The 22,891-nt window shown below is 36.6% G+C and overlaps 1 long non-coding RNA gene across 1 annotated transcript; it reads left to right on the top strand.

The window, feature by feature from the left end:
- The first annotated feature begins 21,558 nt into the window (after positions 1–21,558).
- Positions 21,559–22,433, top strand: LOC124914004. The gene is made up of 3 exons (XR_007096795.1): positions 21,559–21,636; positions 21,955–22,030; positions 22,102–22,433. It is a non-coding gene; the product is annotated as an uncharacterized LOC124914004 (long non-coding RNA).
- The last annotated feature ends 458 nt before the right edge of the window (positions 22,434–22,891 follow it).

Genomic DNA, 22,891 nt, shown 5'->3' with positions numbered 1-22,891 from the left:
CCCTCCAATGGAAGTTCAAAGAACTCAGCAAACGAGGCTTCAGAGATAGATATTTGGATGCCATTTACCGTTGCCTCAATAGAATCGTCACTAACCTTCATGGAACTGAAGAAGTCGCGGACTTCCTTCTCGCGCAAAATAAAAGGACTGTCGAGGAACTTTCTAAGGCTAGACGCCTCTAGGGATTGGAACATTGAAACGATCTCCGATTGTTCATACTCGTAGACTGATTCAAAATCCGAATGTAGAATATTTTGAGACAATGAAACAATCTTCTTATCCATCTTAGGGTTTGAAGAGAAAGAAGAAGAAGATTATGTTTTATAGAAAGAAGGCATAGCACAAAAGATTAGCAAGAGATGTTTTTGGCGTTCATAACACCCTTAAATAGAATCGAACAGTCACGTGTCCAAAAGTCATTATTAAAATAAGTCATCCCTTTATTTTAAAACATTTCCCAGACGCCATCATTAAAGGATGTTACTTAAGATAAGATGTTTCCTAAAAAAGCCATCATTAAAGGTGTTATTTAAAAAAACAGTTTTCAAGTGTCATCATTAAATAACGTCATTTAAATTTATATAAAATCTATCATTAATTTAAGAGGCGTGTAGTAATTAACCTTTAGATATATTTGTCATATTTTTAACATTGATAGACACGTGTCTTCATGTTATTTGATATTTGGAAATATGACTGTTCAATTTTTGGGCGGGAAATGTACATAGACAGCTCATGAGACATTAGACAGTTGTCCCACTTGTCTGAGGATGAGGCATCTAAAGGCGCACGTAGATAGACGTCGTCTATTCTATCTGCATGCCTTGCATCTAAGTTTGGTAGACATCTATTCGGACGACGTCTGATCATGCACGTCTACAGACGCATCAACATACGTATGTTCGGTCGGCGTCTAATCATGCACATGTACAAACGTATCAACATATGTTAGGATCAGGATCGCCAAAGGAGACTGGGGTCTCACAAAGGTGAACGCTTAAACACACGCCGGTTGATAATAACCATGTTAGAGGTTAATATTGATCTTTATTATTCGCAAGTTGTCACAAACTCTTGAACCGAGTTCAAGTGCAGAAGTGTTTGTTTCAACCTTAAGCAGCAGATGTTCGGTATAAAAGATAGTAAAGGAAAGAAGACACAACACAAGATTTATGGATGTTCGGAGATAAACTCCTACGTCACCCCTTCTTCTCAAACCTTTGAGAAGGAAATTCACTAGAATATTCGATATGTTTACAATACGTACACAGACTTAGTCGAACAACCAAGGCTTTGTTATTGCTTGTTTTCGACCCTTCAATATACTCACTATAAAACATAAACAAATTATATCAACTTATAATGCTCACCACACACAGAATAGGTAGTATTGTAATACACTTGAGATTCTAACACACTCTTTGAGAACTTGTATGTTTCGGAAGCTTGAGCGAATTCGTAACAAAGATTCAAGATGTCAGAAAAAGTTTTCTGGATAAAAGGTGTTGAAGTAGATTAACTTATGTCTTCTTAAGTAAGAAAATATATCAACGGATATATTTGTGACTTCAACGGCTATAACTTCTTCAAGAGACCACTGTTCTTCTCTCTGATTGGTTGAAGTCCAGAATAGTACAGCATAAGAGATATTCTTTGATCTTGCATGTACTTTTGATTATAATAGGTTAAGATGGCATTAATTGGATTATCATTTCCTAGGAGCATACAACAAGGATACTTTTTCTTCTAGTGTTCTTGACAGTCTGAATTGTGTTGACAGACACTACTATCAAAAGGTTTTCCTTAGACTTGTACCAAAATGGAAATAAAAAGCCTGATGTAGTATAAAGATGATTTCTACCGCTACCGTAAATATGATTGTATTTTAATCCACTACCGGTTACGCTTGCTTAGCGGTAGATCCGATTTCTACTACCGAACCGATCCACTACCAGTTATGCTTGTTGAGCGGTAGAGCCAATATCCACTACCGAACCAATCCACTACCGGTTACACTTGTTGAGCGGTAGAGCCAATTTCCACTACCAAAACGATCCACTACCAGTTACGCTTGTTGAGCGGTAGAGCCAATTTCCACTACCAAACTGATCCACTACCGGTTATGCTTGTTGAGTGGTATGGCCGATTTCCACTACTGAACCGATCCACTACCGGTTACTCTTGTTGAGCGGTAGAGTCGATTTCCACTACTGAACCGATCCACTACCGGTTACGCTTATTAAGTAGTAGAGCTAATTTCCACTACTGAACCGATCCACTACCGATTATACTTGTTGAGCAGTAGAGCTGATTTCTACTACCGGTATTCACTACCAATGTTCACTACCGATATTTACTACCGATATTCACTACCGATATTCATTACCGATATTTACTACCGATTACTTTTCTTCAGGAAAATCGATGCACTACCGATTTCCTTAAGTATTAAAGAATAAGGCTGGGCCGACTTGATAAGATATTGATCAGCTTTCCTTCCGGTTTTCTTTTATCTGTACAAAATTAACTTTATTAAGTTCTTTATTAATATTTAATTAATACTAATAATTGATTACCTATTTTTATCTAACCATTTCTCCCTTTTTGATTATGTAATCTAAATATTCAAAACCTTGTAATTTTGTAATCATTGGCTACTTATGCTAGATTAATATTTTATTTTAATCTAACAATTTCTCCCTCTTCTATTGTTTAGAATAAATTATCAAATCCAGATAGATTTATCGAAAATAGTGATCTAGTTCCTTGCAATTTCTACCTTTTTCATTATTTTAACCTAAAACTATCAAAACCAGCCATAAATAGCAGAATAATTATCATAGGAACATCCCTGTTTGATAAATAGAAACCAGTGTTGTTAGCGATAGAAATATAGCCAAAAGTTTAAAAGAGAATAACTTTAAGTGTAAGACGCATAAATGAGAGATCAAATATAAGGAAAGAGATTCAGTGTCTCCCTCTTTTCGGTTGCGGATCCAGTTCTGCAAGGTTGCCCATGAATCTTTCTATGAAGCCCTGACTTGGTTGCCCCGGAATATTGACTTCAAGACTCCTGTCCCTGGTTAATCAAGTACCTCGTCAATGCTATGTCCACCAGCTCGTCGTAGCCTACGACCTGACCTAGCGCTACGTGGGATTTCTGGTGGAGGTGCATTAGGCTGAGACCGAATGTTTGCGACTCAAGTTCGATATTGTGACAACGACATATCATCCGCTGCTGCCGTAAGTTGTGTAGTTTTCTTTCGTTTAACAGCTTTGGTCTTTTTGGTAGTATTTGCCTGCATGGCAGCGTCATCTGCATTTATCTCCTCCTTAATACATCGGGCAGCCTCTTCATCAACTTGTTTAGCGGCCTCAACATTTATGTTCTCTTCCTCCTGAATACGTTTGGCAGCTTCTTCATGTTCCCTCAGTTTCTCAGCATCGGCAGCGCCTTGAGATCTAACCAGTTTCATGACTTGAGAGGAAAGGACGTCAATTGTTACTTTGGCTTCCTTATGAACATTGAGATTCTCATTGATCATAGGTCTTATTTGGCTTATGTCCTCTCGCATTGGTCTGATTTGGCTCAATTCCTGTTGCATTTTGTCTTAACCTTATTAGTTCTTGATTATGGGAACCTGAAGAAGATGCTTGCCTCCTTTCCATTTCATCTAATTGGGCATTAACAGATGCTTGCCACAGAGCTAGAGCATCTAAGACAATCTGCCGAAAGTCCTGCCTTGGAGTTTCCTCAAAGTCGGACTGAGTTGAAATGTGACATCCAAGAGGGACAGCTTGAATAGGATGAGCATGATGATAGATAACTTAAATAGATCTTTTCGGACGAGCTGGTTCTTCAATATTATCATTCTTGTTCTCATGACTATGACCAGACAGTTCTTTAGGTTCAAAAGACTTACCCGATTTAGATTGAGCGCTATTCGGGGGTTTTGGAAGGTGTGACTTCAATTTATTCTACAACGGGTGGTTGTTCTGGGGGAGGATTTGAGTAAGTTGTGTCTTGCCTATCCTCGTGTTCATACTCATTAGAGGTTGTTCCCAGCAGACCAGATTTCGTAATGTCAGCCGAAGTAACTTTATTTCCTTTTGTAACCCTTTCAAAATCTTGTTTAGACATTCCCATATGTTTCTATTTAATGCACCATCCTTTAAATTCATCTCTCTCAAATAGCTCTTGTTCTTCAGGGGAGTCCAGGTTGGCTTTGAAGTTTGATCCTCTTCAACAAGCGCTTGCTCGATTCCGATAATTTGGAGTTCACCTTGAGAACGGGGCATTTCTTCAATGAAAACCAAAGTTCATTTCCGTCATCATGATTTAAGTCGATACGCTGATGAGAAATGCCGGTAATTTCTGATATTTCATCGCCATCAATATACCGAAGAGTAGTCGAGACATACAACTCCAGTAGCCATGTTAAGTGATTGTTTACTTGTGTATCAGTCTTCGTTGTTTCGGAGGAGGGATTATAATTAGACTGAAATGCCTTTATAGTCAGAAATATCGCACAACCCTTCGCATAAGCCTCCACATATTCACCCATTTTGAGAGACGCAGCAACGGTTCTTGTCTTACTGATAGAGAAAACGAATCCCTTCAATGCCATCAACTTTGACCATTATTTATCGGCTTCTAAGTCTGGGAACACTTCATCAAAGTTATTTTCCAACCTAATATTTGCCCAATAGTTGAAAGCATCAATTTTAACCATTGCTTCAACTTGATCGAGGATTAGCTGAATAGACGTCTGTCCTTTAAGAGTTACATTCAAAGGTGGTTTAGGGGAAGGAGGAGCACGACCTTTGTCTGGATTTCCTTTGTTTGACTTACCCATGATCGGATCTATGTCGGGATCAGCAACTTCCTCTAGTTTGGGTTCCAGAATAGGCTCTATGATCTTAAGCTGCCTTGAAGATCTCATTGCAGTAAACGAAGAAAATGATTCAACCGGTGCCCTTTTTAACGTATGTTCGTTTGGAGGAGGCATGTTCATTAATATTTCTTGAGGAAATGTCGGTTTTGGAATGCATCTTTCATTATTGATTTTCGTAGGCATCTCACCAGCAGCGTTTGATGAACTTATTATTGGAGTTGTAGCCTACTTATCATGATTAGGATCAAAGTGACCGGTTATGACCACTTTGAATCGATCGGTTTCATCAACATTGACTAATATACTGATAGGATCGGTGCAATCAATAGAGACGGGGGTCTGACTATTGTTAGCAACTTCGGATAAACGGATTGATAGAAATCATTTTAGGGATTAATATCACTTTCTATTCTTCGTAAACCTTCACAAACTCTTAAAACGATTCAAGTGCGGAACTGTTTGTTTGGATTTAAAGATTTGATCCAATAAATGATGAAAGACAAAAGGTAAAGAACACATCAAGTTGTTTATGGATGTTCGGAGAAAACTCTCCTACGTCACCCCTTCTTTCAACACCCGAAAGGATTTCACTATATACTTATTTGAATCAAACACAGTTTACTGATCTAGCTAAACACTATGTTGAATAGAACACCCTTTATTCAACTTACAATATGATCAATAATATCTCTAAGTTAGACAGTGTTTTTGATTCCCTCTTGAACTTGAAAATGATGTACAATCAGTAAGTGCAAGAGTAATGAGTAAGGTTGTAGAAAATGAGCAGAGTAACCGGTGATTCGGCAGTTGTCCTTGAGCATCTATTTATAGTAGAAGGACACTAAAAGTCGAATCTTCTTCATGGACATGTGGAAAATGCCCATTGGAAAGCCTCCATAGTACAAGAGTACATCAGACACTGTGCTCATAGATCGTGGTCATACTGAATGGTAGTGCACCGGATATCCTTCTGGAACTGTCCTATACTAAAGAAGTAGTGGGAAGAATATTCACGTACATGGCGTTCATTCATTTGATGCAAATAGTTGGTGTACTGGAGTGCAAGAATAAGTGGAGCAAGAGTAGCGTACAACTAGTTGATCGTGGGTAGACGTATGCTAAATTCAAACGGCTGCTGAAGCGAGGCATTAAACGTGCTCTATTAGACTGTCAAGTCTAAGGGTGTTAGACGTCAATCATCTAACAGCGAGTTTCATTAAACCACCAAGTGTAATGGAGTTAGACTACAACGTCTAACTTCGCATCCCATTAGACTACCATGTCTAATGGAGTTAGACGCCAACGTCTAACTAGGTATCTATTAGACTGGGACGTCTAAATACGTATATGTTAGATTGGCACGTCTAACTACGTATTTGTTAGACTTGCACATCTAACTACGTATTTGTTAGACTGACACGTCTAACTACATATCTGTTAAACTGGCACATCTAACTAGCAACACGTCTAATTACCCTGCTTAGACCAAGTCTAAGTTAGCCAAATCCGATGCACCTACATAGAAACAATTAGACGAATTAGCTTCTTTCATATTTAAACATCATCAAAACTCAATTCATTAATATTTAATAATTTCTAAGTTAATTAACTCTTCACTTAGTTCTTCCCAATAATTTCTTCTGTTTTAATTAACTCTTTACTTATTTTTTTCCCAACATATACCGGTAGCATTAGGGTTGGCTTGTTGTGCATTAAACTGGTCGGTTTGAACATCTTAGAGCCGGTTGGTTTGTTGCACCTCTTACCGATCGGTTTGCAAAACAAATTGTCGGTCGGCTTGAGGACCTTCATCCTGCGGTTAGTTTGCGAGCCTTCCAACCGCTCGGCTTCAAAAATGTTTAACTGACCAATATCAATATTGACTGTCGATTGAGCCTCTAAGACCACAGGCCGATTCTCAATATTTTGAAGAGTAGAATCTTCCACGGGAGCTGATGAAGCATTAAACAGAGAAGGAGTAGGAATATTTACCTCAGACTAGGGATTCTTCTGTGAGGATGTGATTTCATTTGTGTCTCCTTGTTTAGTTCTAGCCAAGCTGGTGGTACTGGAAGTAGACTCAACGACGGATCTGAGTCTTTTTGATGATGATCATGCTGCCTGAGTGGAAAGATTAATGCCCTTCGAAATTCCCGTTGAACTTCCTCCAGCCTTCTTCGTATTGATCGTCTTACCTCCACTCGATTATTGGCGGGGCACCTTGGAATTAGAATCCTTGGCTTTGTTTATTTTGATAAAATATCGACCAATAGAGGCAACATTGACAAATTTATTGGAGCTTAGTGAGATACCTGGACCAGTGGCTATGTTTAGATGTACCAGAATCCACCTGATTTGCATTGTGAAACTAAGACTTCTTTTGTTGTGGGAGAAAACCATTTCGCATAAGATATTGAACAGTATGAGCCCCCAATTGATTTTATCACCCTTGACGATGGAACCCATCATATCAAATTTTTACTGGGTTATACTATCGAAGTTTCCTCATTTTCCTTGTAGCGCTTTGGCGACAATATCGCATAGAACGTGATATTCGCACTTAAGATCTTTCTTCTTACCTCAAACGCTTATAGGAACATCGTTGTTGAAGAACAAGGTTTAGAATCTGAATAATGCAGTCGAAGATAATGCCTTAGAAAAGTCCCGACATGTAGTTGAGAGTTTCAAGACTTCGACGAACATTTGTCCGATAATGGTGAACTTCACACTGTTCACTTCGGCGACAATGGAACCTGTAGCCAACGTTGTCGAATCGAAGAATGCCCGGACCTCCTTAGGATAACAGATAGGAGGATATTGCAGAAAGTATCTCATGCCTTATTTCTCAATAGATCGGAGTACCTGCTGCATTTCAATACTTTTAGATTCGTATATGGAATCGAAGTGTACCTGCACAATGTGATTAAACAATGCGTTGTCCTTAGCCATGTTTGGAGAAAGATACGGATGAGGAGGAGTAATTAAGAATAAGAGAGGTTTTCTAGAGAGAAGGCAGAGCAAAGATATTTTAGGGTTTGCAAACAATATGTTTTTAATCCAAGAGTTCTGGCATGCATTCTATTTTAAAAGGGATAGTGCGAAACGTGTTTGAAAACTACAAAGGATTAAAACTGTCACTTTTAATAGCGCGTGTCCCAAAAAACTATTAAAAGAGAAAATTTGGCGCCGGTTTGAAAAAGATGATGTATTTCCAAGATACATTTAATATTTTAATAATAAATATTTTATGACCGTTAATTAGGAAAATGAAAATTAATTAATTAATACACGTAAATTTAAATAGGCCATAAATTTATTAAATATAGATAATAAAGGAGAATATTAATAACTTCATGAATTTAAACTTAAGTAACCGGTGTTGAAACAAAATAACTGGTTCACATTCTTCTAAGCCGAAAAAGATAAAAGAAACTTAATGCAGGGTCTAATGGTTTGAAGATCCTAAGGTTAATTCCTTCCTAGCTTGTACCGCTTCTACCCTATGGATCCAGATTTTGAATTTTTCTTTGGTCAAGATATTGAATCATCTAAGATTGGTTTCGGGTCCAAGATTGACGTTGAAATTGAGGAGGATGCTACCAAGATGAGAGACGTACACGATCATCATTCTTGGTGAAGAAACCATTCTCTTTAGATTTTAAAAAATGACCATAGACTAGTTTATTGGGGTGCCACTAACTATGGAGAGCATCATTTCGAAAAATTTCTTTGTATAGAAGTGGGTGGACTCTTTTGCCATGATAGATATGCCAACGATATCATTGAGAATTTGGATATCAGGTGTTAACATGGACTTGACTCCATGAGTTTTCACACGGGTGCAGGAATTTGAAAAAAAGAAGTTCATGTCGTGGATGATATTGTCTAGGGATGAAATGAACTCTGAGAATCCTAAAGTAGGAAGATTGAAAAGTTGAGTGAAATCTTCCTCTTTCAAAATAAATTCATTTCCTGCCAATTTTGACAAGATAGAATCATCAACAACTCTTGCATTTTCGAAGAACTCAAAGACTTTCTTTTCATGAATCACTTGAAATCCTTCAAAGAACTTTCTCAACCCACAGGTTTCTAAAGATAGGAACAACGTCTCGAGAACCTCCTCATCTTCAAGAGATAGAACAGATTCGAAATCGACGAGTAGAGTGTTGCGAGCAAAGACTGGATTCATTTCAAGATTTCTGAGGGAAGAGAAGGGTTCTAGATTTTAGAGTGATCTGAGATAGATACTTGTGAGTTGTTCTTAAAGAATGCGTCCTTAAATAGGCAGAAGATACCACTCAAGAGTCATCCTAAATTCTATTGGTCAATAGCATCTAGTCGTTATATTGGTCATAAATGTAAATATTAAGAGACATAAGTCTTTACGTTACTCGAGGTTGGACCTTTTTAAAATTAAAAGTAAATTAATTGATTAAGACAACTTTTTAAGGATGATACTACCGAAAAGTTCACATAGATGACCGGTCATGTTCTTTTCCCAAAGGACCGGTCATTTATCTGGAGAGAAACCGAACCGATCGGTTTTTGTTCAAAAAACAAACGGTTTTAAACAAATACTACATTTTAAGTTCTTTATACAATTAAGATATTTTTGAGAAGCGAAGACTTCTCCATGAGACAGATAGTTAATGCAACTTATCTTTAATAAACCTTGACTTTATTAAGGGTTTAGCTAAATAGTTGATTCAACATACATAGTAGTCGGTTCATGGTACAAAATGACCGGTTTCCTTTTCGAATAGGATGATGGAAAAATTTGATTCTAAGACTGATAACTTGGAGACCTTAGAGTCATTTCTCTCTTGATTATTGTTCATTCTACCCTATCAATATACAACTGAACCGTTTCCTTTGTTAGAATCTAGGATGGATTGAGTGTGACCCCTGGATCGAGGTGAATATCAATATCAAAGAAGAGACGACTCAGTTGAGATGCATAGCCGGTGAGAATCATATCTAAGGAGATCATTTTCTTCATACCTTCGAAGATCACTCTTGAACAGTTTATGGAGATGCCTCTTGTGATATCTACCATCATTTCAAAGCCTTTCTTGGATTAGATGTTGGTGGAGTTCTTGGTCGGAATAGATTTTCCAACAACATCGCTAAGAATCTGATATTTAGTTCTTAGGTGAGATTTAACTCCATGAGTATGAAAAGTGAAGTAAATTCACATCGATGATTTCACTTGGGAAAGGGAAATTAGAGATGCCTTCAGTTGGAAGTTCGCCGCTTCGTGCGACATCTTCTTCATCGAATATGAACTCTTTTCCTTGAACTTTAGACAAGATGAGATTTCCGCGAAGTATCTTAGTATTTTTGAAAAATACATGTACTATATCGTCATATATAGGATGACAATCATTAAGAAAATGTCTTAACCCCGTGTTTTCTAAGGACTTGGACATAGAGACAGTTTCTTCATCTCCACTTGAAAAATCGGACTCGAAATCAATGAGATGGGTGTTATTAGTGAGAGATGGATTCATTTATTTGATTTTTGAGGAAATGAAGATAATCTTTTGTGTGTGAGAGAGGATATAGTTTGAAGATTTTCAGATGTGAGTTTTTTTTCTTTTCGTGAAGGCATCATTAAGTAGAAAAAAATTATTTAGAGTTCATCCTAAATTCTACTAGACAAAGGAAAATGACCTTTATATTTATTGAGGAAATAACTTTTACATAAATGTTAGTCATCCAATTGAACGGTGATAGGTTTGACAAATCTTCACGTTGTTTTAGGAATGACTGTTTGCTTTTTGAGAATGAGTGATTCAGACAAAACATATTAAACACTAACCAACTATCCCATTTTGATTGGAAAAAGAAACTACCAAAACGTTTCATTTAATAAGTGGTCGGCTATCTGCAAATTCGGTGTTTAGGAGATCGGTTATTTAGGCCTGAAGAAAAACCGCTTTTGCTTGGAACCGTAAATTTTACCGAATAGAGGTTGTTCAGTTAAATAGCCGATCGGTTTTATCTCCATTTTTCTTAAGCAGTTCGGTTTTGTTTATATTTTTTTGGTATAGTGATTTTACCGATTTAAAAAGGAGAGTGTTGTTCGGTTTTATTTGTCTAAGATTGTTTCTCCTTCTAAGTTTATGAACATGAGAGTTTTTTTAAGATCAAAAATATGAACATCCAACCAGTTTTGGAAATTATCGAAACATTAAAAAGCTAATCGATTTAAGGGAATACCGAAATCAAGATTTTATGTTGTTGAGACATTTTGAGAAGCGAAGGCTTCTCCCTGAAAGTATGCTCGGTTTTTCATGAAGGTAAGTTCAAAATTTCTTCTTTTTCAAAATGAGAGAGTTTCTCCCTAAATGCATGTCGGTATTTTAAAATCATATTTAGTTAATATCAGAAAACTTAGTCTATGGAGTAAGAAAACTTAGTCTCTTGGAGTGTCTTGGTGAATATGTCGTCCACTTGCTGATCGGTTGACATATATTCTAGCCGAATATGCTTCTACATCACATGTTCCCGAATAAAGTGATGTCAAATATCGATATGCTTGGTCCTCGAGTGCAACACTTGATTGTATGTTATGACAATGGCGCTGGTGTTGTCACAGAAAATCGGAGACTCCTCAACTGTAATACCAAAATCCTTTAACTATTGTTGAATCTAAGGAAGTTGAGCACAGCAACTACCGGCTACAAGATACTCTGCTTGTACCGTTGAGGTTGCAACAAATGTTTGTTTCTTCCTATACATGGATACAAGTCGGTCACCTAAGAACTAGAAAGTCCCGCTGGTACTTTTTTTGTCCACTTTACATCCTGCATAGTCTGCATCTGAATAACTTATTAAATTAAAACTGAAATCCTTTGGATACCACAGTCCCACATTTTGTGTGCCCTTAAGATATTTTAATATTCTTTTAGAAGTAATATAGTGAGATTGTTTAGGATTAGTCTGAAATCTTCCGCAGACTCCAACTGCAAATAGGATGTTCGGTCGTCTTACTGTTAGGTAAAGGAGAGATCCGATAATTCCCCGATAGGTAATGATATCAACGCTTTGACCATCCTGATCCTTGTCAAGTTTGATAGAGGAACTCATTGGAGTTGATGCAACAGAACAACTTTCCATGCCAAACTTATTTAATAGCTCCTTTATATACTTGGCCTGATTGATAAAAGTTCCTCCTTCAATTTGTCGAATCTAAAGGCCTAGAAAAAAGCTCAATTCCCCATCATACTCATTTGAAACATGTCTGTCATCATCTTGAAAAAGTTTTCACATAGTTTGGGGTTAGTTGACTAAAAAATAATGTCATCAACATAAATTTATACAAGTAGGATATGCTCATGTTTCTCAAATTTAAATAAAGTCTTATCTACAGATCCTATGGTACAACTGTGATTAAATAAGAATTTTATAAGTGTATCATACCAAGCTCTAGGGACTTGTTTAAGTCCATAAAGAGCTTTATCCTATCTATATACATGATTATACCAATGCAGGGTTTTAAGCTCTAAGGACTTGTTCAACATAAACTTCTTCATTGATTATACCATTTAAAACAACACTTTTAACATCAATTTGAAAGACTTTAAATTTTTTAAACCTGAAAATGCTAAAAATATTATAATAGCCTCGAGTCTGGCAACAGGAGTAAATGACTCTTCAAAGTCAATGCCTTCATGTTTGTATCATTGGGCCACTAGTCTAGCCTTGTTCCTCGTAAGCAAACCGTTTTCATTGAGTACATTTAGAAACACTCATCTAGTTCTAATGATAGATTGATTAGCTGGTCTTGGAACTAGATGTAAGACTTTGTTTCTCTCAAACTGGTTTAGTTCCTCTTGCATTGCTAGAATCTAATATGGATCAAGCAATGCTTCATCCACCTTTTTAGGTTCAATTTGTGAAATGAATGCAGAATTTACATATTCTTCTAAAAGTTAATTTTTTTGTCCTAATTGGTGCAGAGGGGTTACCTATGATTAGCTCAAGAGGATTATTTTTATTCCATTTGAGGTTCGGTCCTAAGATGATTTCTGACCGACTGGTTATTTGATCAAGATTTGACTGACCGGTAGGCTGATCAATGTCATACCGACCAGTTTCCTCGACAATATCCAAAGTGTCAACTACTTGTTGTGGGATAGCTTGATCTTGCTGAACTTCAACGTTATTAACAATTTGGTCATAGACAAATCTTTGGTAGACCTAAAATTCATCTTCACTATGAGATTGGATATTAATATTTTTCAATCAGTTAGAGACGTCAATGGTTATTGAGGTGTTGCTTTCAACAGATTCATCAAATACAACATGTAATAATTCTTTAACAGTGAGAGTTCTATTTTATAAACTCTATATGCTTTACTAACGATAACGATAGAATTTCTTAACATAATACCAACATCAGATTTGGCATCAAAAGCGGTCAAATAGTTTTTGCCATTGTTATGGATATAACACTTACAGCCAAAGATCTTAAAATACCGGATATTAGGAACTTTTTCATGGTAAACCTCAAAAGGGGTTTTATTAAACCGTTTATTTATCATGGACCGGTTTTGATTATGACATGCAATATTTATAGCTTCTGCCCAAAGTTTTTGTGCAACACCTGAATCGACTATCATGGATATGGAAGCTTACTTAAGGGTTTTGTTTCTCCTTTCATCTAAGCCATTTTGTTGAGGGGTTCTGACACTAGAAAACTCGTGTCTAATACCAGATTCCTCAAGATAAGAAGTTAAAACTCTATTAGTGAATTCAGTGCCTCTATCACTTCTGATTTTATTAACACGTACAAAATTTTCATTTTGTACTCTTTTAAGCATTTTAATCAAATTTGGGATTGCTTGATCTTTGGAAACTAAAAAAACAACCCAAGTAAATCTAGAATAATCATCAATAATTACTAAAGTGTAGTTCATTCCTCCTAAGCTGGTTACTCTAACTGGTTCGAAGAGATCCATATGTAAAAGCTCTAAACATCTTTTAGATTGAATGTTTCCTTTACTTTTGAAAGTTGATTTGATTTGTTTGCCCATTTGGCAAACAGAGAAAACCTTGTCTTTTGAAAACTTCATGTTAGGAATACTTTAAACTAACTCTTTAGTACAAATATAGTTTATTGTTTTGAAATTCAAATGATTCAAACTTTTATGCCACAGCCAGTTTTTGTCGATTTTAGCAATCATGCAGATAGAGTTATCAGATTTATTTTTCTAGTATACTTTATAAATTTTTCTTATCCTATGCTCTGTCATCAAGGTACTTCCCTATTCATTCTTAATTATACATGCTTGTTTGTGAAATTCAACAATGTATCAAATGTCACACATTTGACTTATGCTAAGAAAATTAAAGCATTAATTTTCAACAAGTAGTACATTATTTATTGTTAGGTTTCCATAGACAATCTTACCCTTACTCTTAGATTTGTCACCGAAAATGATCTTTGAACCAGATTCTTTCACAATATCGGTTAATAGCTTGTTGTTTCCTATCATGTGCCTTGAACATCCACTTTCCAGGTACCATTCTGAATCTTCCAACCGTTTAACCTGTTTACCCTGTAAAATAATACTATTTACACCTTTTTGGTACCCATATTTAATTGGGTCCATGGTTAATTAGACCCTTGGGAATCCACACTTGAATTATTCAAATGGATCTCCCGCTGTTAGTCTTAATAATCCTACTCGCATTAGGCTTGACATCTCTCTGTCTGCCTTTGAATGATTCATCGTATTTTGATAGTGATTTTTTATGAACCTTTTCTGGCCTTTTGTCGTATTCTCGCATAACCGGTCGGTTGGCTTTCCTTCTCTTAGAACTAAGCCATCGTGATTTATCCGTTGTCCCTACCTACGTTAGTTCTTTTGCTAGTTTATTTGAATCGTGACTTGCTTCATTATTGGATGAAGTACTCTTGAGAAAGATTTTGAAAGAAAACTTGTCTTTATTGAGTTTCAACTCTTTTCATGACTTATCTGGATTGTTGTTGTCATAGTCTAGACCGAACTTGCAGTTGGCAGGTCTCTGATGACTCGTCATTTAGCTCATAGAGTCTCTAGATTTTGTCCATGCAGTAATCACATATTTGGTTCTTTTGTTTTCTTTAGTTAATAGTTGATCTGTCTCCTTGAGCTTCTCATTCTTAGAGGATAGTTCAATTGTTCCACCAGTTTGGTTATCTGGTTGAGTTGTTACGAGATTAGACAGATTCCTGTATTCAATGACCATGTCATTGAGTGCGATAATCAGATCTTCTCGAGTGAACTCCTTAAAAGTCAAGTCAGATACATATTCATCATTTTCCATGAGGCATCTGACTTCTTCATTGTCACTGTCTAAATCGCTTTGAGCCCATTTACTTCCACCATCATCAGCTAGCAAGGCCTTTTGGATCTCCTTATTATGCCTGGATGGTTGATAATCCTCCCTTGGTTTCTGATCGGTCGACTTTCTATCAACTCTTCTTGGCTTCCGGCACTTCGACGTGTAGTGACCTAAGGCATCACAATTAAAACAACGAACGTTAGCTTTATTGCCGTTTGAGTAGTTGTAGTTGTATGAATTGTTGGGCTGACTCTTCTTCGTGAATTTTCTGAACTTCTTAGAAAGCATAGTCATTGCATCATTGCTGAACTGTTCAGCTGACTTGATAGATATTGGAGCTGCCGGTTCCACAGAAGACACCAGAGCTCTGGTCTATGTTGAAGTTGAAGACTCATCTTCATTTCTTGAGTTCATCTCGAACTCATAGGCTTTCTGATCTTCAAAGACGTCATACAGCCGCATCTTATGAAGACTCCCTGATTCTCTCATCACCATAGTTTTGACATCCCAAACGCTTGGAAGAGCTCTTAGCGCTTTGACGATTGTCTCTTTGTTATCGTAGGTCTTTCCCAAAAGTGAGAGTTCATTCACAATGCTTGTGAAACAGTCACCAAATTCTTTCATGGTTTCTTCGGGATGCATCTTAATATTTTCGAATTTTTGAGTGGCCACCATGATTTTATTTTCCTTTGTTCGCTCCTTTCCTTTCGTGGAGATGGATGATTGTCTCCCATACTTCTTTTGCAGTGGTGCATGCTCTGATATTTGCGAACGTGTTTCTGTCCAAGGTAGTGTAGATGGCGTTTCTAGCTAGGTTGTCAAGATTATTTCTTCTTCTGTCCTTATTTTTCCACTTACTTTTTTCCTTGTCAATCTTTATTGGACCATCAGATATAACAAACATCATGTAATCGTCTATTGTGGATAGATGCACTTGCATTCGTAGCTTCCAAACGATGAAATCTTCACTTTTGAGTATTGGAGCCTTGTTGTCGTTAGACATGCTGATGTTTGGTTGCTTGAGAATAGAGATTAGTTGCTCTGATACCACTTATTAAGATCGGGATCGCCAAAGGAGACTGGGGTCTCACAAAGGTGAACGCTTACACACACGCCAGTTGATAATAACTCTATTAGAGGTTAATATCGATCTCTATTCTTTGCAAGTTATTCAAACACTTGAACCGAGTTCAAATGTGGAAGTGTTTGTTTCAACTTGAAGCAGCACATGGTCGGTTTAGAAGATAGTAAAGGAAATAAGACACAACACAAGATTTATGGATGTTCGGAGATAAACTCCTACTTCACCCCTTATTCTCAAACCTTTGAGAAGGATATTCACTAGAATATTCGATCTGTTTATAACACGTACAGAGAGTTAGTCGAACAACCAAGGCTTAGTTACTACCTGTTTTCGACCCTAAATATACTCACTCTGTTGAACAGAAACAAATTCTATCAACTTACAATGCTCATCACTTACACAAATAGGTAGTATTGTAATACACTTGAGATTCTAACACTCTCTTTGAGAACTTGTAAGTTTCGAAAGCTTAAGCAATTTGATAGTAAAGATTCAAGATGTCGGGAAAGGTTTTGGGAAAAAAGGTGTTGAAACAGATTAACTTTTGTCTTCTTAAGTATTCAAATATATCAATAGATATATTTGTGACTTCAACGGGTATATCTTCTTCAAGAGACCATTGTTCTTCTCTTTAATTGGTTGAAGTCTAGAATAGTACATCATAGGAGATATTCTTTGATCTTGCATGTACTTTTGATTATAATAGGTTAAAATGGCATTAACTGGATTATCATTTCCTAAAAGCATACAGCAAGGATAATTTGTCTTCTGGTGTTCTTAACAGTCTGAACTGTGTTGACAAACACTGCTATCAAAAGGTCTTCCTCAGTCTTACACAAAAATGGAAATAAAAAGCCTAAGGTAGTATAAAGCTGATTTATGCCGCTACTGTAATTATGTTTGTATTTTAATCCACTACCGGTTACGCTTACTAAGCGGTAGAGCCGATTTCCACTACCGAAACGATCCATTACTAGTTATGCTTGTTGAGCGTTAGAGCCGATTTCCACTACTGAACTGATCCACTACCGATTACGCTTGTTGAGCGGTAGAGTCGATTTCTACTACCGAACCGATCCACTATCGGTTACGCTTGTTGAGCGGTAGAGCCGATTTCCACTACCTAATCGATCCACTACCGGTTACGCTTGTTGAGCGGTAGAGCCGATTTCCACTACCAGTTACATTTGTTGAGCGGTAGAGCCGATTTCCACTACTAAACCGATCCACTACCGGTTACGCTTGTTGAGTGGTAGAGCTGATTTCTACTACCGGTATTCACTACCGATATTTACTACTGATATTTAATACCGATATTCACTACAGATATTCACTACCGATATTCACTACTGGTTACTTTTCTTTAGGAGAACTGATGCACTAACGATTTCCTTAAGTACTAAAGAATAAGGCTGGACCGACTTGATAAAATATCGATCAGTTTTTCTTCCGGTTTTCTTTTATCTGCACAAAATTAACTTTATTAAGTTCTTTATTAATATTTAATTAATACTAATAATTAATTACCTATTTTTACCTAAATATTTCTTCCTTTTTGATTATTTAATCTAAATATTGAAAACCTTGTAAATTTGTAATCGTTGGCCTCTTATACTAGATTAATGTTTCATTTTAATCTAACAGCATACGTCTATTCAGACGGCGTCTAATCACGCATGTCTATAGACACATCATCATACGTTTGTTCGTATGGCACCTGATCACGCACATCTACAGACGCATCAGCATACGTTTGTTTCACATTTAGACGTCTTAACACGCTTAAATTGCAAGTTGCTTAATCACAACTCGTCTAATACATGGTATCTTTAGACGACTGATCTGATCTGTCCAATTTGAGACATCTGTCTTAATAAGTTTGTCCAATCACTTAAATTAACCAATTTCCACCCAATTTGTGCATGCTTAAGAAAATTAATTTAGGTCTACAAGACCCAAAACATTTCTAAAGAAGGAAAACATAGTCTCTAGGAGTGGCTTCGTGAACACGTTTTCCACTTGCTGATCTGTTGGAACATATTCTAGCCGAATATGTTTTTTACTGACATGCTCCTAGATGAAATGGTGTCGTATGTCGATATGCTTTGTTTGAGAGTGCAACATCGGGTTATATGTGATCTCTATTGCACTGGCGTTGTCGTAGAAAATCGGTGACTCGTCTTCTTGGATGACGCAGTCCCTCAGCTGTAGTTGAACCCACAAGAGCTGAGAATAGCAACTACAAACAGCAAGGTACTCGGCCTCCGCTATAGACATGGCGACGGACGTCTACTTCTTACAAGGAACCAAGAGATTAGACGATCACCAAGGTGCTCTTCCGATCGATCTTGCAGTCGGCATAATCTATATCAGAATAGCTAATTAAATTGAAACTGGAATCCTTCGGATACCACGGTCCTGTATTTTGAGTTCCCTTTCAATACTTAAAAATATGCTTAGCAACAATATAATGAGATTGTTTAGTGTTAGTCTGAAATCTTCCGCAGACGCCGACAACAAACATGATGTATGGACGGCTGGCTGTTAGGTAGATCAAGGAACTGATGATCCCTCTACAGGAAATGATATTGACACTCTGGTCATCTTCATCCATATCAAGCTTGCTGGAAGAATTCTTTGGAGTAGTGGCGGCTGTGCAACTCTCCATGCCGAACTTCTTCAACAATTCTCTTGTATACTTGGCTTGGTTGACGAATATGCCATCTTCAAGTTAACGAACTTGAAGACCTAAGAAGAACGTCAATTCTCCCATCATACTCATTTCAAACTTGTCCTGCATCAACTTAAAGAACTTCTTACACAATGCGGGGCTAGTTGACCCGATAATAATGTCATCAGCATATATTTGGACAAGCAATATGTGAGAGTCTTTAATAGATCTAAACAAAGTTTTATCAACTATGCCAATTATAAAATCATGTTCAAACAAAAATTTAGTGAAAGCGTCATACCAAGCTTTATGAGCTTTCTTAAGACCATATAAAGCTTTATCAAGTTTAAAAACATGATTAGGTAGGGTGTGATCTTGAAAGCCAAGAGGTTGTTCAACATACACATCGTCATTTAAAATTTCATTTAAAAATGCATTTTTCACATCCATTTGATAATCTTTAAAATTCTTAAACGATGCATAAGCTAGGAAGATTATGATTGCTTCAAGTCTAACAACGGGGGCGAATGACTCCTCAAAGTCAATTCATTCCTCATGCATATAGCCTTCAGCTACCAATCGAGCTTTGCTTATCACAACCAAGCCATCTTCACGCTTGTTTTGAAAAAACCCATCTAGTTCCAATATCTAAATGATTAGTCGGTATTGGAGTAAGATGCTACACTTTGTTTCTTTCATATTGATTCAGCTCCTCTTGCATGGCATTGATCCAATCTAGATCAAGTAATGCTTCATCGATTTTCTTTGGCTCAATTTGAGAAATGAAGGCGAAGTTTGCAATTTCATCCAATAATTGGTGTCTGGTCCTAAGAGGAGCATTAGCATTACCAATTATTAATTCGGGTGGGTGATTTTTGTCCATTTGAAGCTTTGTCCCAAAGGATCAGACATCTTTGTTAGACGGCCCCGCGACGTATGGACTATCAGCCATATGCTAACTTGCATGGACGTTTGGTTGAAATTCAACCGGATCAACCATCTGATCAGATGTGTTACTTTTGATGAGCAGAACTTTATCATCACTATCAGATTCAATACTGGTCACTTTTAATATGTTAACAACTTCAATGATTTTATCAGAATTACTTTTAATAGACTCATCAAAGACGATATGATTGGATTCTTCAACATTTAGAGTTCGATTGTTATACACTCTATAAGCTTTACTAACTGAATCCTAACATAATTCCAACATCTGCCTTACCATCAAACGCAGCCAAATTATTTTTCCCATTGTTGTAAATAAAACACTTACATCTGAATATCCTAAAGTATGACACTTTAGGAACTCTTCCATAAAATATTTTGTAAGGAGTTTTATTCAACCATTTGTTAATCATTGATCTATTAGACGCACCGGAGTCAGAAAACATAGATCTCGCTGCTTCCTTCAGTATTCTAACTCTCCTCTCAGCAACACCATTTTGTTGTGGAGTTCTAGCACTAGACAACACAACTCGTGTCTAATACCAGAATCCTCAAGTTAAGAATACAAACGTTTGTTGGTGAACTCGGTTCCCCCGTCACTTCTAATTTTAATGATACTTAAAGATTTTTCGTTCTAAAGTCTTTTAAGGATCTTAATAAAATTCTCAGCAGTCTGATCCTTAGAAGGTAAAAATATAACCCAAGTAAATCTTAAAAAATCCTTCTCCATAACTACCGCTCCACTCTCTATGACATCTTGAATGTAGTGAAGTCGAATATAGATGTGCTTTGTGCGCTCGTGAAACATCGAGTTCATGGATAAGTGTATGGTGTCACTAGGAGAAAAAACGCTTTCTGTAATGAAAGTCAGTAACGGCTGTACACAGCTGTTACAAATATATTTATATCAGTAACGGTGCTATACTACCGTTACCGATATAAATATATTTGTAACGGCTGTGTACAGCCGTTACTGATGTTCTATATCAGTCACTGCTTCTAAAAAAATCCCCGTTATAGATAGCTCATTAAAATAACGTTAAGAAGGAGGCATATCTGTAACGGTTTTATAAGTAAACCGTTACAAAAGAATATATGTATTTGTAACGGTTATAGCTAAATGCCATTACAGATGGCTAATTAAAAAAACAATAAGAAGAAGGCATATCTGTAACAGTGTACTTATAAAACCGTTACAAAAGAATATATGTATCTGTAACGATTATAGCTAAATACCGTTACAGATAGCTAATTAAAAAAACGGTAAGAAGGAGGCATATTTGTAACGGTGTACTTATAAAATCGTTACAAAAGAATATATATATCTATAACGGTTATAGCTAAATGCCGTTACAGATAGCTAATTAAAAAATGGTAAGAAGGAGGCATATCTGTAACGATTTACTTATAAAACCTTTACAAAATAATATATGTATATGTAACGGTTATAGTTAATTGCCGTTACAGATAGTTATCTGACGTTTTGTTTTCTGGAATCTTTATCTGTAACGGCTTACGTTAGTGCCGTTACAGATAATCTTAAATATACTAATTCCAGCCGCTTTCTTTTTCCTTCTTTCTTTCTTCTCTCTTTCTTCTCTCTTCTCCGCGACAATGTCGTTTCTTCTTCTCCACTGTCTTCCTTTGAAGTCGCCGCGGTCCGTTGAAGTCGTCGTCGTCGTCGATCATTCGCCGTCAATCAGGTAAGGTTTCTTCTTCTGCCTCCCGTTCTCCTCCGTCGCGCCGCCCTAGAAACAAGTTTCTTCTTCCGCCTCCCATTTCTTCTTCCAAATCAAAGTATAAACCTGCTACTGTTGTCTTCTTCTACAACCCGTTCTTCTTCTGCAATCAATCGCCCTAGAAACAACCGTTCTTCTTCTTCAATTAATCGCCCTAGAAACAAGTTAGCAGATAAAGATTAATCGTCCATTCATCTTCTTTCATTTACAAATAAAGATTAGCAGATATTAGGTCACCTTATTTACAATCAATTTCTTACAATCAATTTCATTTATTTGCAGATTTACCGAAGAGTCTTCGATTTCATTTCACCATTATCATCAATTTGTTTTGCTTCTCTCTCTATCTCCGGCCAAGGTAAGTCTCCGGTCAAATTAAAGGATTTGTTTCATTTGTCTACCATTGTTTCATTTGTTTTTGTTTATGAGGAATCAATTTGAATGAAGTTGTATTGGAGTTTTAAACTCGATGCAGTAGTAATTAATATACTTTGCATAATTCTGATATTCATGTTTTCCAGCTATTGATGTTCGCTAGGTCATTAGTTCATTTGATTTATTATTCTCTTGTTTATGATTATATGCGATGACGCTGAGTTATGTTGTATTGGAATTGTAAACTCGGTGAAGTAGGAATATAGTTTTTGCAACTATTGATCGTTCGTATTCATGTTTTCCAACTATTGCTGTTTGCTAGCTAGATCATTGATTCATTTCGTTGTGATTTCGGTTTTATTCTCTTGCTTATGATTATGTTGTGCCGATGAGCTCTGAATCTGACCTCTAGAGCTCAGTTAGAATTCAGTACTAATCTAGGAAATTCTAGTTAGAATTCAATTATTGACCACATTTCGCATATTTTTGTCAATCTGAAGTTGACTTCCTGAGATGAAGGATAGGAAATAGAAGGAGATCGTTTGCTGATGAAATTATTTTTATTTGACTACATATATATATAAGCGATCCTCATAAACGCAGATTGTTTGCTTGATTCATGAGTCTCGTAGTTTTAAATGAGCAAATGGTTTTCAAATATAGTATTATTATACTGCTTGATTTTAACAATGAGCAAATGGTTTTCAAATATAGTATTATTATATTTCATTATTGTGGTAGTCACTTTTCATTTTCATATATTTTCTTTTTTGAAGTTTGAAAGGCTAATTTGGAAGGCTGGCTCTTAACAATGAGCCAGTCTTCTTTTACCTTCCTCCAACCC

The sequence above is a fragment of the Impatiens glandulifera genome, chromosome 9 (genome assembly GCF_907164915.1).
Source record: "Impatiens glandulifera chromosome 9, dImpGla2.1, whole genome shotgun sequence".
NCBI lineage: Eukaryota > Viridiplantae > Streptophyta > Magnoliopsida > Ericales > Balsaminaceae > Impatiens > Impatiens glandulifera.
This window is presented reverse-complemented; position numbering and strand designations above follow the sequence as displayed.